Source organism: Telopea speciosissima, chromosome 1 (assembly GCF_018873765.1).
Source record: "Telopea speciosissima isolate NSW1024214 ecotype Mountain lineage chromosome 1, Tspe_v1, whole genome shotgun sequence".
Classification (NCBI taxonomy): Eukaryota; Viridiplantae; Streptophyta; class Magnoliopsida; order Proteales; family Proteaceae; genus Telopea; species Telopea speciosissima.
In genome coordinates this window covers 47333202-47345912 of record NC_057916.1, presented here as the reverse complement: position 1 = coordinate 47345912, position 12711 = coordinate 47333202, and the positions used below count along the sequence as shown (strand labels likewise).

The following is a 12711-nucleotide window of genomic DNA, read 5'->3' as shown; positions in this document are numbered from 1 at the left end:
TTCAGGGTATTGTGCAACTGAAGGACAGTCTGTCACATAATGACTAGGGCTAGCACATAAGGCACAGGCTTCAGTTTGATTAGGAGGAGAGAAACTCATTGGGAAAGGGGACATAGAGTGCTATCCTACAAACATCAGATAGTCCAATTTCTTGGACAACATATCAACCTTAGCAGTCATCTCTACAGTTGGATTGATCTCATAGAGACTGCCTTTCTTTGGTTGCCCTATGTGTGGAATCTTAGTCCGAGAGGCCGAAGCATGATGTTGGGAATTCTCACTAAAGGTTTCAAAAAGATCCCATGCTTTCATCTCATTCTTGTGCATAAATGTTTCACCACAAGAGGAGTCCACCATCTGCCTATATCAGTCATGGAGGCCATCATAAAAGCACTGGACTAACTGTCATTTTGGGACAGCGTGGTGGGGGCACTTTCTAAGTAATTCCTTGAGTCTCTCCCACGCTTCATGAAATTGTTCGCCCTCTAATTGGGAAAAACTAGTAATGGCTCTTCTAAGGCTATTAGTTCGGCCAATGGGGAAATTTTTTTTTAAGAATTCCTGCTGCATCCCCGTCCATGTAGAAATCCTAACTAAATCTAGGGAATGAAGCCAATGTTTGGCTTTGTCCTTTAAAGAGACTGGGAATAGGAGTAACTTTAGGGCATCTTTAGAGAGGTTTTGGATTTTGACTGTAGAGCACACCTCTAAGAACTCATCAAGATACTTGTAAGGCTCCTCATTAGCAAGTCCATAATAGGATGGTAACATCTGTATGATGATGGACTTGATCTCATATTGAGCAGCCTGAATGGCAGGCAGCTGAATACAAGATGCAGGGGTATAGGCATTTGGAGTGAAGTGCTCACTCAGCGGCCTTCCTGGCTGATTTTCGTCACCCATTTTATTATTATTAAAAAAAAACACTTAAAAATAAAAAATCTGAACTAAAAAGTAAAAAAAAATAACTAATTTAAAACTAACGAAAATACTTACCTGGTGTTGGCGGTTGCGCAATTCCACGTGTTGTCCCCGATGAACGGTTACACATATGATCTTAAGGGGTAGGGGGAATTAAAATTAAACCTAAACACCCAATCTAATACTGAAATAAAATAAAAAAATTATATAAAATAATCCTAATTACATAAAGTCTAGGAATTAAAAATAAACCAAATGGACAGCTTGTCCTACTAGATCTAATTGGCTTCCTGCACAAACACAGAGAATGTTAAGTATACTAAAATTAACCTACTAAAGTACTTACAAATAATAAAAATTCTGTAATTATGAAATTAAAGCTAAAACAAAGTAACACAAAACAACTCAATCAATCTTAGCAATCGTGCTGCGGTTCCCCGGCAACGGCGCCAAAATTTGATCGTGTCATTAACCGGTCAAAAATAAAACCCTAAACTAATCTAGCAAGTAGCAAGTAAGGGGTCGATCTATGGGGAACTGGAAGGCTAAATTACTAAGATGATTAGGTGAAAGTGATGAAAAATAAATTACAATAAATCTGAATGTTAAACTAAAAACAAAAGAAACAAATCTAAACTAACAACGCTGTGCAAATATGGGAGAAGACTATCTTTAGGGTTCGAATCCCCAATGGGTTGCTATTCAATTCAGCTGCATGCTTCGATTTATTATAACCATAGGCCTAATAATACCACAGAATGTAGGGTTCCTCCTAGGTATGGACTATCTTGACGAGTACTATCGTCCTTCGCTTATAGGGCTTGGCACGCTTAGTTCGTTCAGCTATAATCCATCATCGGTACAACCACATAAGAACAAAATACCATTGCTTGAATGAAAAATAATGAATCACAGAAACAAAATTTTTCTACTAAATACATCAATTAAAATCATCCAAATAGGGATGGGGTCTCAACATCAAGCAATCAAGCATACAAACCAGAATTTTTAAATAACAAACACCGTTAGTTCATCTACACCTAAAGATAGAAAGAACTTAGCCAATCATGGTGGAAGGTGACAAAGGACAGCAATGGTGATGATGATCCATGAAGCTGGAATGGTGATCTTTCTCCTCTCCTTCTTGCCAAACCCAAGATCCAAAAATAAAACAAAAAAGAAACAAAAGAAGGAAGATGAAATAAGAAGAAGAAGAAGAGAAGAGGGCATGGCTAATGGCTATAGAATTGAATGGGATCCCAAATTTGTCCGTGGGTTTTTTATATTGTTAGCTTTAACAAAAGAATTAAAAAAGAGGTAAAGATAGGAAAGAGGTAGGATTAGAGAGTCCGTGGGTGATTTTGAGTAGAAGAGATATAAGAGAAAGAGAGAGAAGTGGAATAGAACTAGGAAAGGTGGGAGATTAAGTGAATAAAATAAATTAAAAAAAGAGATAAGATAAGGTTTGGATTAGGAAACTAAGAGAGAGAGAAAGAGAGGGAGAGGGATTAGAGAAATAATCCGTAGTAGATGAGAGAAAGATATTAGAGAGGAGAGAGAATTTAATCTACATTATCAATTTGATCAATATTCTCTTTTTGAGAATATCTCTCTTTCTTGGCTCCGGGTAGCCCCAACCCGAGAATTAAAGTTGCTCCAATTAATACTCCGGACGGTATGAGTCCAATATCGGATAGCTTCTGAAAATCTTCCAATTTTATAAAATTACAATTATGCCCTTGGGTCTTCAGTGAAACCTCTTCCCATCTCGCCCTTGATCACATGTGATTCGATCCATGGGTAGACTGATGCCTGTGTAGCATTGAACTCCTCCAACCTGGTTTTCTCAATTTAGGCTCCAAAAATGCACTTTTTCTCCAATTATTCCCATATGTTGAAAATACCCCTGTACCCTGAAAAAGATAGAAAATACCCAAGGTAGCTCCATCCTAAGCAGATAAAATGCAGAATTAAATGGAATAATTTCACACATAAATGTGCTCATCAGTAATTCTGGTCGGTTTCAGCTCTCCCAATACCAATTATTGGTAGACATGATAAGGAAATAGGTTCACACTTGCACAAGGTCTAATAAGGCATGATCAATGGTGGTATTGCCTATAGTGCAAGAGATGGTGGGGCTTCCAAGATCCTTATACTTGGCTGCTATCGGTTATGCGATGACAGAACTAATATTAGCAGTCAAGAATGCCTTTTTGGGCACATTAATGGTCCAATTTTGGGTGCACAAGTCTTTGATGACTTTAGCATAAGCGGGGACCTGGGCTATAGCATCCAATAGAGGAATGTTTACATGAACCTGTTTAAAAACATCTAAAATTTTGTCCGCAGAAGGAGCGTTCTTACTAACCAAGCTATTTGGGAAAGGGGCAGGCGGGGTATAAACTCTTTCAGGGGTGGTCTCTTTCACTTTTTCAATAGAGTCATCTTTGGTTTCCTTAACCAAATTATTTGGAATTACTTCAGGTTCATCAGACGAACCAGGAACAGAAGGGACTACAACAGCCTCTTTAGAAGGGGGAGAATCAACAGGAGTAATAGATGGTAGAGATTTAGGTGTACTAACCTGTTGATACTCACTGCCACTCCGCAAAACATATATTGCATTTACCTGGCTGGAGGGCCCTTGATGCTGTTGGCCTTGTACAACATTGTGTGCAGGAGCTTGGGTACATTGCTGAATACGAACCTGATGCCTAGGATTTGGCTCAGGTTGGCTAGGTAACTTCCCTGTTTCTCTCTCATATAAGATTGTGACAATCTGAGTGAGCTGTCTCTCTATATTATTTTGGTTTGTCATGAGAAGGGCTATCTTGTTGTCCATCTCATTCAGTCTTGTTGCCTCTCCTGTATTGGTAAACCCTGGGGATTGCTGATAAGGTGTAAGGAGAGGAGGCCTAGCAAAATTAATAGAAGGTCCTAGATGAGGACGAGGGGGGAAGGGGTGAGGAGACATACCTTAGCTTTGTGGTGCAAAGTTGGGCCTTTGGAGACCAAGCTGGCCTTGATGGTTAAAGTTGGATGGGCCTGCTTGGTTTCCTTAATTCCAGGAGAAATTGGGGTGATCTCTCCATCCTGGATTGTAAGTATTGCTATATGGGTTATTTTGATAGAGAGCACTTACATTCTTAGTGTTGGAATTACCCACAAAGGTGTTGGGGCATTCCTCCAAAAGATGTCCAGGGGTTTGGCACCAACTGTATATTGACACATGATTGACCTGGTTGACCTGGTTAACCGGTATAAACTCTTTAAGAACTATGGACTCCAACCTTTTTATGAGGCTGTCAAGTTTGGCCTCCTTGGCTGGTATACCCTCAATGAGATACCCCTTAGTGGTCCTTTCAGCCTCTTGGGAAGATTCCCACTCCCTAGTCTTATCAGCCAAGTTGGTTAAGAATGTCCATGCATCATTTTCCACAGAAAAAGAAGTACATCATGTAGGACACATGGACTCTACAAGTTGCTTGGTCTGAAAGTCAATACCCTCATAAATAATTTGGCATAGCTGCCACAAGTCAAAACTATGGTGAGGGCATTCTAAGAGGAGGTCCTTGAATCTTTCCATGAATTTAGAAAAGGACTCTTGTGGTTTCTGCCTAAACTGGAGTATGTCACTCTTGAGTTTATTGGTCTTGTAAAGAGGGAAATTTTTTTTCAAGAAGCCAATGGTGAACTCATCCCATGTATTAATGGAATTTGTTGGCAGTCCATAGAGCCACTTCTTGGCCTAGTCTTTCAGGGCAAAGGGTATAAACCTAAGCCTAACTGCATCATCAGTCAAATTCTGGACCGTAATTAGAACACAAACCTCCTCAAATTTTCTAAGGAAGAGATATGCATCTTCATTGGCCATCCCATGGAAGTGGGGTAGCATGCTAATGAAGTTGGTCTTGAGTTCATAATTGTTTCCTGTAACAGGTGGTAAGTTGATGCAAGAAGGTTGTGCAACCCTAGTAGGGTAAATCCTATCCTTAAGAGTCTTGGGTTGTTAGTCACCCATGGTCAAAGGTGGGGTCAAGGGTAGTGGAGAAGGTGGTATTCTAATAAGACGGTTACTTGAATCACGAGTCCACACCAAAGCCACCTAAATAGATATGAGTTCTCCTTTAGAAAATTAAAGAAAAATAAAAGACTTACAAAGAATCACCAAACACAAGAGGGAGTCCAAGGTAGATAGTACATCTATCCCTAAAAAATTGAAACAATGGTTCCAAAGGTGTAAGGATGCCATATAGGTTGAAAGCAATGGAACCTGTATAGTCTTCTATAGCCACCTACGTGCGACCCCAAGCGGATTCTAATGTAGGATGGAGGACTACTATACGTTTTTGTCTCCAAACTCACTCACTATGTCGCTTTCCTGTTATCAAGAGTGGTCACCTCCAAAGATAAGTCACATGCCAATCCACCCAACCAAGTCAAGATGCAGCGTCATAGGTAACTTAATCCTATGAGGGACACCAAAAGATGGAGGGTTGGAGCATATGAATGACTTTAGATTGGACGCACACTATTTGAAATAGAAGAGAACAAGAAGAGGTTTTCAAAAACTGATTTTTTTTTTTAGAAGAAAAGGTAAAATAAAATAAAGCACTTCTAATTACTTAAAAATCAGAAAAATAAAGTGGACAATAATCTCCCAGGCAACGGCGCCAAAAACTTGTTTGAATTAAAATAATACCGCAAGCGTACGGGTCAATCGCAACTACGGGTCGAACACGAGGAGATATACGCCACTCTATTTAACTAACTTAAAAGTAATGCAAAGTGAACCAAATTAAAGTGTTAAATTAAACTAATTAAACTAATAAAAATTAATGCATCCTAACTCATAAGCATCTAACAAAATTAAGGGATTAAATTTACGTCCTAACACATGAGCATCTAACCTATCAAACTAACGCAAATTGAAAGGAATAGAAATGCAGCCACACATAATAACCACATAAAAAGGAATAAGGGAATAAAAGTGCATCCACAAACCACAACCATATAAAAAAATAAAAGAAATAGAGGGAGAAGAAGAAGAAGATAGAGAGAGATAGAGGAGAGGGAGAATGAGATTAAGGGTTTAGAGAATGAGATACCTTGATGTGCTTGAACCGGATTGAACTTGCTTGCATGAATACTTGAATAAACTTACCATGGCTTCCTCTTCTAAATCTCCAAGCCTTGTCATCAATATAGGAACTTAGACTAGGAAGCTTTAAACTAAACCTATTACAACCATTAAACTAGACTTATGAAATCAAAACTAAGAATTTGAAATCAAAACTAAGAACTTCAAATAACAAATCTTATGAAATTAAAATTAAAAACTAGAAAGCCAAAAATCACAATTTAGAAGGAAAAGAAGAGAACAAATTTCACTAATTAATGAGCAAACTTTACAAGAGAGGTAAGGGGTATTTATAGGGGAAAGGGAAGAAGAAGAGAGAAAAGGAAAGAGGGGGAGGAGCTCCACGATTTTGGGCTGCTCTCCCTCTAAAAATTGTGGAGAGGAGAGAGAGTGTGAGAAGGGAATCCAAAAATAGGAGAAGATTCTCTTCTCCTTCCTCCTTTACAATGCCTTGGCTCTTAAGAAAAAGAAAAAAAATAGAAAGAAGAAAATACAAAAAATCCTAACTACATAAACCTTCTATTTCTAGAAAAGTAAACTTCCAATCCTAGCTTCCTTTTCATTGTAGATATCTTCTCCAAGCAATGAGATCAAAACGTCTTTGACTTTTTAACCTTTCATAGGTGAGAGAATATCTTTCAAAATAAATCTATCCCAAGTAGAATTTCAAAAGTGCCCTTGAAAAGTTGGAGGAGAGAGAGAGAGAGTGATGACTAGGATTCCACTCAATCAAATAACAAAATCTCCAATGTGTCCTCTAAAAATCATGGAGCATTAAATGCAGCATAATAAAAATCGTGGATAGTAGTGGGCCTTAAAAAATAATGGAATCTAGTGGCAGTGGTGGTTCCTCCATGTGGGTAGCAGTCCTTCTCTCTCTTCAAGAATGCAAAATTATCAAAACGGCCCTGTACTTGCAGTAGATCTCCACCATTTCTTAGAAATATCTTCTATAATGTCAAAAATGTCCTTGGACAGTGATAGAATGACTATGGGCTTGCACTATAGCTCCTTTCTGACCCAATATCCTTTCTTGGGCTGAAAAGAATAATCAATTGTATGGTGGGCTAGATGAATGCATACTTGTGTTTCGTTATGTCCAACTTGCTCCAAATTTAGTCCTCTTTACAGCCATGGAAAGAAAAATGATAACTTTATGTGTAACTTGGGACATGCAGCTCCCGATAGTCCAGACTAGCACAAAATAGCCAAAAACCTGAAAAGCACAAGAAAGCACCAAAGTAACTCTGTCCAATGTGATAAAATGTATGCTTTATGCCCTAAGATTTCACACATAAATGTGTTCATCAGATTCCCCCACACTTGAATGTTACTTGTCCTCAAGTAAAGCAAAAGAAAAACTAATCTAGAATGTAAAAAATCCTAACTCACTTTCGTAGGAATCACGGATGCACTTAGCATGTACAATAAGCCTTTGAACGCCCAGGTTACCCCTAGTGGACGAGTTTTGTCTCGTGGGTGTTTGCAGTGAATAAACACCCAAAATTTAATTGTAACTGAATACTGTAAATTTTAATCATAGCATAAGTAGGACAGTGCACATAATCTCAAAAAGTGCTCAACTAAAGATGAAGGAGTCGAAGGTTCCCCCACACTTGAATTTTATCACCCCACATCAATTCAAGTAACAAGCATGCATCAAGGTCAAGGGATCTCCTTATATTTTCTGAACACTACTCACCTTTAGGTAAACCACTCATAATATCAATGGAACCAAAGACTTAGGCTTTGAGTATTTTTTACCACACTTTCTTTTCAGGCATTAAGGCAGAAGCTTTTCTTTCACAACAGCAAACTCTATTTCTGCTTCACTACTGTTCTTTGAATGACATGATAGAGCATACACCAGACACCCAAATACTTGGTAGTTTTGCTTTTTGCATATATCCATAAAGACATTGAGGCATTGATGCAAGAGTTTTTTTTTGAGTTTCCTTCCAAAGAATTTCGAACAAGTCACCCTGCTTCCTGAGGCACAGTGCCCTGTCTAGTCCCAAAGAATTCCACTTTCCTTTTTTGTTTCTTTATTTTTTTTCACATTTTTTTTTTTACTTTCATGCCTTGCCTTGCAACAAACAAATTGGTCTCAACTACTAGCCAAAAGATCAAGGGATCCATAAAACACTTAGAGGAATCTAGCCATCAAATGAAATAACGCTCATACTTTCCAATTCAATCCCTCTCACCGGATACAAACCAATTACCATCCTTGAAAAGAGATTTCTTTATTATTTCACATGCTAGGGCACCTAATTCCCTCTTTCTCTCACTTTGCAATCAAAGAGACGTATGCACAACACCAAACTACCACCACAATCAAAATTTACTAAATAAGTAAGCTCACACACCCCCCACACTTAATTCATGCAATGTCCTCAATGCATGCATAAAAGAAAGAATAAGGACAAGGGAGGAGTTGAGGGGGCTTACCAGATATAATCAACAAAGAGGATCATGAAGAGTCATGAGCTCTACAACAAGTACTTGGGGCATCAAAAAAAATCTCAATCCATGGCCGACAAATGTAGAAAGGGCTTCAGAACAAGAAAACACTCGATCATGAATTTTAGTAAAGCGAGAAATAATATAGAAGTTAAGCACAACTGAGAAATATCCAATAGAAAAATCTATCCTCAAGGGACGGAGTGGAAAATGAAGGCATTAAAACTCATGCCATAAATCCTCCCCTTCTCTCCCATTTGCAATGTAGAACACATATCAAGTTGAAGGTCACGCCCGTGTGGAGAAGCCGTACCCTAGGTAGAGAGGTTGCGCCCATGGTGGGGGTCACACCCAAGGTAGAGAGGTCGTGCCCAAGGTGGAGAGGCCGCGCCCAAGTTGGAGGTTGCGCCCAAGGTGGAGGGGCTGCGCCTAAGGTGGAGGTCGTGCCCAAGGTAGAGATCACGCCCAAGGTGGAGGTCGCGCCCAAGGTGGAGGGGCCGCGCCCAAGGTGGAGGTCGCGCCCAAGGTGGAGAGGCTGCACCTATAGTAGAGGTCGCGCCCATGTTTGCATCGGATTTCTTCTGGGCCTATCAGGGTCCATCTCCTTGGGCTGGTTCACTGGTACACATGGCGCTTTCTGATTGGCTTAGATAATCTTGGGCTCATCAAGTGGAAGTATGTATTTTGAGTTGGGAAGGACACAATTGCCATCAAAGAAGGAATTTGGAACAATTTGTCAGCTGGATTTGGTTTTATACATTTACTTATTTCTCTCATTTGGATCATTTTTTATGATTGTGGGTTGTTATATTTGATTGGCTATTTATCACTCACTTAGGACCTAACAGGGTAGTATCATAGTTATCACTCAATAACTTATGTTTCAAGCCCTAAATTCCATACTTGCCTATTTTCTCAATTTCACCACAATCAGTCTCCTTCTATGTCTACATACAACTATTTATGCTCTTGAGGTTTTTAATTTAGAACCAAATTGTGGAGAGAAAATCAAGAGGTTACGCCAGACTGTGGTCGGTGCAGAGCATCATTTCTTTGATACCACTCTGTCACGCCCCCAACCTTATGAAAGATATTTTACAATAAAGGGGGTGACTGGGACAACAGGTGTCATCCCATTACCTATCAGGATCATAGATACAGTGTCCCGAGCCACAGTCCACCCGATTATCAAGTCATGATAACATCAGGAACGTATCCAATGGAATAAATCGTTCCAATTACAGAATTAGCGGAAGTGAAATTTATTTAAATCATGAAAATATAGAGCATCGATTCTCTATGATAACACGTAATACAATTGTAATATCTGTAACCATCCATTTATCTCCACATATTTACATATGAAGTTATACATGAATAAAAATGAACACAGAAATAAATAATTAAATCACACCACTAGGGCACCATTCTTGGGTGTACATCGACATCCAAGTCCCATCCACCGGGTCCACTTGATTCGCATCCATAGGTGCTCATCAAGAGGTTACCTGCATATCAACTAAAAAGTGATTGTGCAACGGGGTTAGCTCCACAAGCTAGTGAGAGAGCAAAGAGGAATGCCCATACACGCAAACACGTAATTTCAACCAATTCATGATGCATGGTAATGTTAGATTCATTTTCCACCTAGCACACAAATTCTAAGTCAAGTGTATGCTACTGTGATGACTCAGGAGACTCTGAGAGTCACTTAACTTATCATCCTAATGAAACCTTAGTTATCAGGAGGGAGCCTACGCTGGTAGAAGCCATTTGACCACCCAGTGGCAGACCCCAATAGCCATCACTACCCCTGACCTGGCCTCTCTCCTCCACAGGCAACAGGTGCTCAGACTATCCAACACATAAGCCCCTGTTGGTAAGGGTCATAGCATAAGGGAGCAAGAATCCTAGCCGTACATATACTACGTGCAAGTCCTATCGGCCCGAGAGGTATTCTAGGTGCATCAACGTCTCATTCCATCTAGTACCTGGGTACCAGCATAGTACGGCACATATAGATCAGGATGACATTTAACAAGTTTTATAATTAATTCTGGGGTTCCGGTATACCGATACAATAGTGAGAACATTATCACATCAAATTCATAGCAATTCACATTCGAGATAAACAATGCAAATACACAAGATGCTTATAATTCATATAATAACATGATAATGATTGTTAATATATATATTCAAGCCCAAATAAATCACCCAAAACCCACTCACCGAACTCGGGTGTCACTCGGCGTGGTTGACATGAATCTTACCGGTGCACCTTCTATCCATCGAGTTGGGTAGCCTACGAATGCAAGAGCAAATGTCAAAAGATGTAAAAAGGGGTCTTATGTTATGCCCCCAAAGTTAAATTTAAGTATAAACCAAAATAGCACGGACGAACTCATGGACGGAATCAACAAGGTGAGTCCGTCCCTGACTCCATTCAGGCTAAAAAGGTCAAATCACGAGGGACGGATCCAAAGATGGAACTTCCACCTGGATCCATTTTCTGCATCCGTTCGAACCCTGAGACACACCCGAGAGGGCACGAAACTACGGATGAAAGCGCCTTATGAATCCGTCCCTGCATCCGCTCGATCCCTGAGACATTCCTGAGAGGGAACGGATCCGCGGATGGAGGCAATAGAGTAAATCCATTCCTGCATCCATTTGAATCATTTTCACTAAGATAAATTGGATGAACTTACGGACGGAACCACGATGGTGACTCTGTTCATGCGTCCATCAGAATTCTTTTCTGAGATTTCTTAGGGTTTTCCCCTCCAGGAACCTGGAGTTCACATGGCACTCAGGGTCATGGAGGGGTGTCCTAGGTCTCCCTAGGGTCACTAGAACCTAGGCTTACCTCATGGATCCAAGATCACATAAGGGTTTGGCTCCATTTGGTCCAAGGATAGGGTTTGGTGGTTTTAAAATCAAGGAATTAGCAACAACGGATGCAATGCAACTAATAGAAGCCTTTATTAGGGCTTGGTCATCACCATTAGAACCCCATTTAAGGGCTGAGCTTCACCTTGAGTCCCAAATGGAACCCTAAGTTAGCTCAAGCTCAAGGAGTCTGCTTCAAATCAAGAATGTACAAGGAGAAGCGGGAGGTACCAAGAGTTAGAGCTTACCTTGGTGAGTGGAGCTCCAATCCCAGCCCTAGCTAGCCTTGAAGATCCACCATCTTCTTCCTCCTTCTTCCCTTTTTCTTCTTTTCTTCAAGCCTTGATCGAGCAACAGGAGAGGGAGAGGTAGGGCAGCCAAACCCCTTTGGCATGCCTTCCATCTTCGTCCCTTCCCCTCCCATTTCTCTTCCTACTTCTTCTTCTTCTTCTTCTTCCTTGTCTCTTCTCCTCCACGGTTTGGCTTGGAGTGGGAGAGATAGGAGAATATGAGGCTATGCCTTATCTTTTAAGGACCAAAAGAGGCCTTAGGGCTTGTTTGCCTAAGTGTCTCTACGACACAAGATAGTCCTTTAGGTTTAGTTGAACCTTAGGGCCTGTTTGGCCAAGGTCGCCACCTAATTAGTCCATTTAGTTAGGATATGTTTGGGTCTGCCGTAAGTCCTATAAGGCACATTAGTTCTTAAGGTTTGTTTGGTTCAAGCTATAATAAAAGAACTCATTGTTTATTTAAGTCTTATGGGCCCACTTTCATGGCCCAACTAACCAATTGATGGCAAGGGTGGGGGTCCATCTTATCCGAAGGTCGAATTATGGTGTCCGAGACATGGGGACGTGGGTTCCAAGCGAAAATACCTCAAAAAGGCAAGAAATAGTGTAGATGGATCTACGAATGAAACTAGTTGAGTGAGTCCATTCGTGACTACGTTGCTGCTGTCAAGGCCCAAACCTCGAGGAAGGTTGTGGGGCTTTGACCAATACATTCAGGGCTTCAAGGGGACACTTATAATAAAATTTTAGGTTCAGGATCACAGGTGTTCATCATTGCCACCGTGGCATTACCCGCTCTCACGAGTGTCGATCCGTTTCTTACGCTTATTGTGTCCCGTGATTCATGTCTTGGCCTTTTGTGCCTCGTTTCTTATGCTTTTTCCTTTTCATCTTCTTGCTTTTCTTGTTTCTTGTGCGTTACTCCATCTTCTTGCTTTTTGTTTCACTCATGGCGCACTCTAGTTCATCTTTTTGTAATGTTCTCGGTGCTCCGGTTCTGTT

At 40.4% G+C, this 12711-nt stretch overlaps 1 non-coding gene across 1 annotated transcript; it reads left to right on the top strand.

Annotated features, from left to right (window-relative positions):
- Positions 1–415: 415 nt before the first annotated feature.
- Positions 416–522, top strand: LOC122649314. The gene has a single exon (XR_006331274.1). It is a non-coding gene; the product is annotated as a small nucleolar RNA R71 (small nucleolar RNA).
- The last annotated feature ends 12189 nt before the right edge of the window (positions 523–12711 follow it).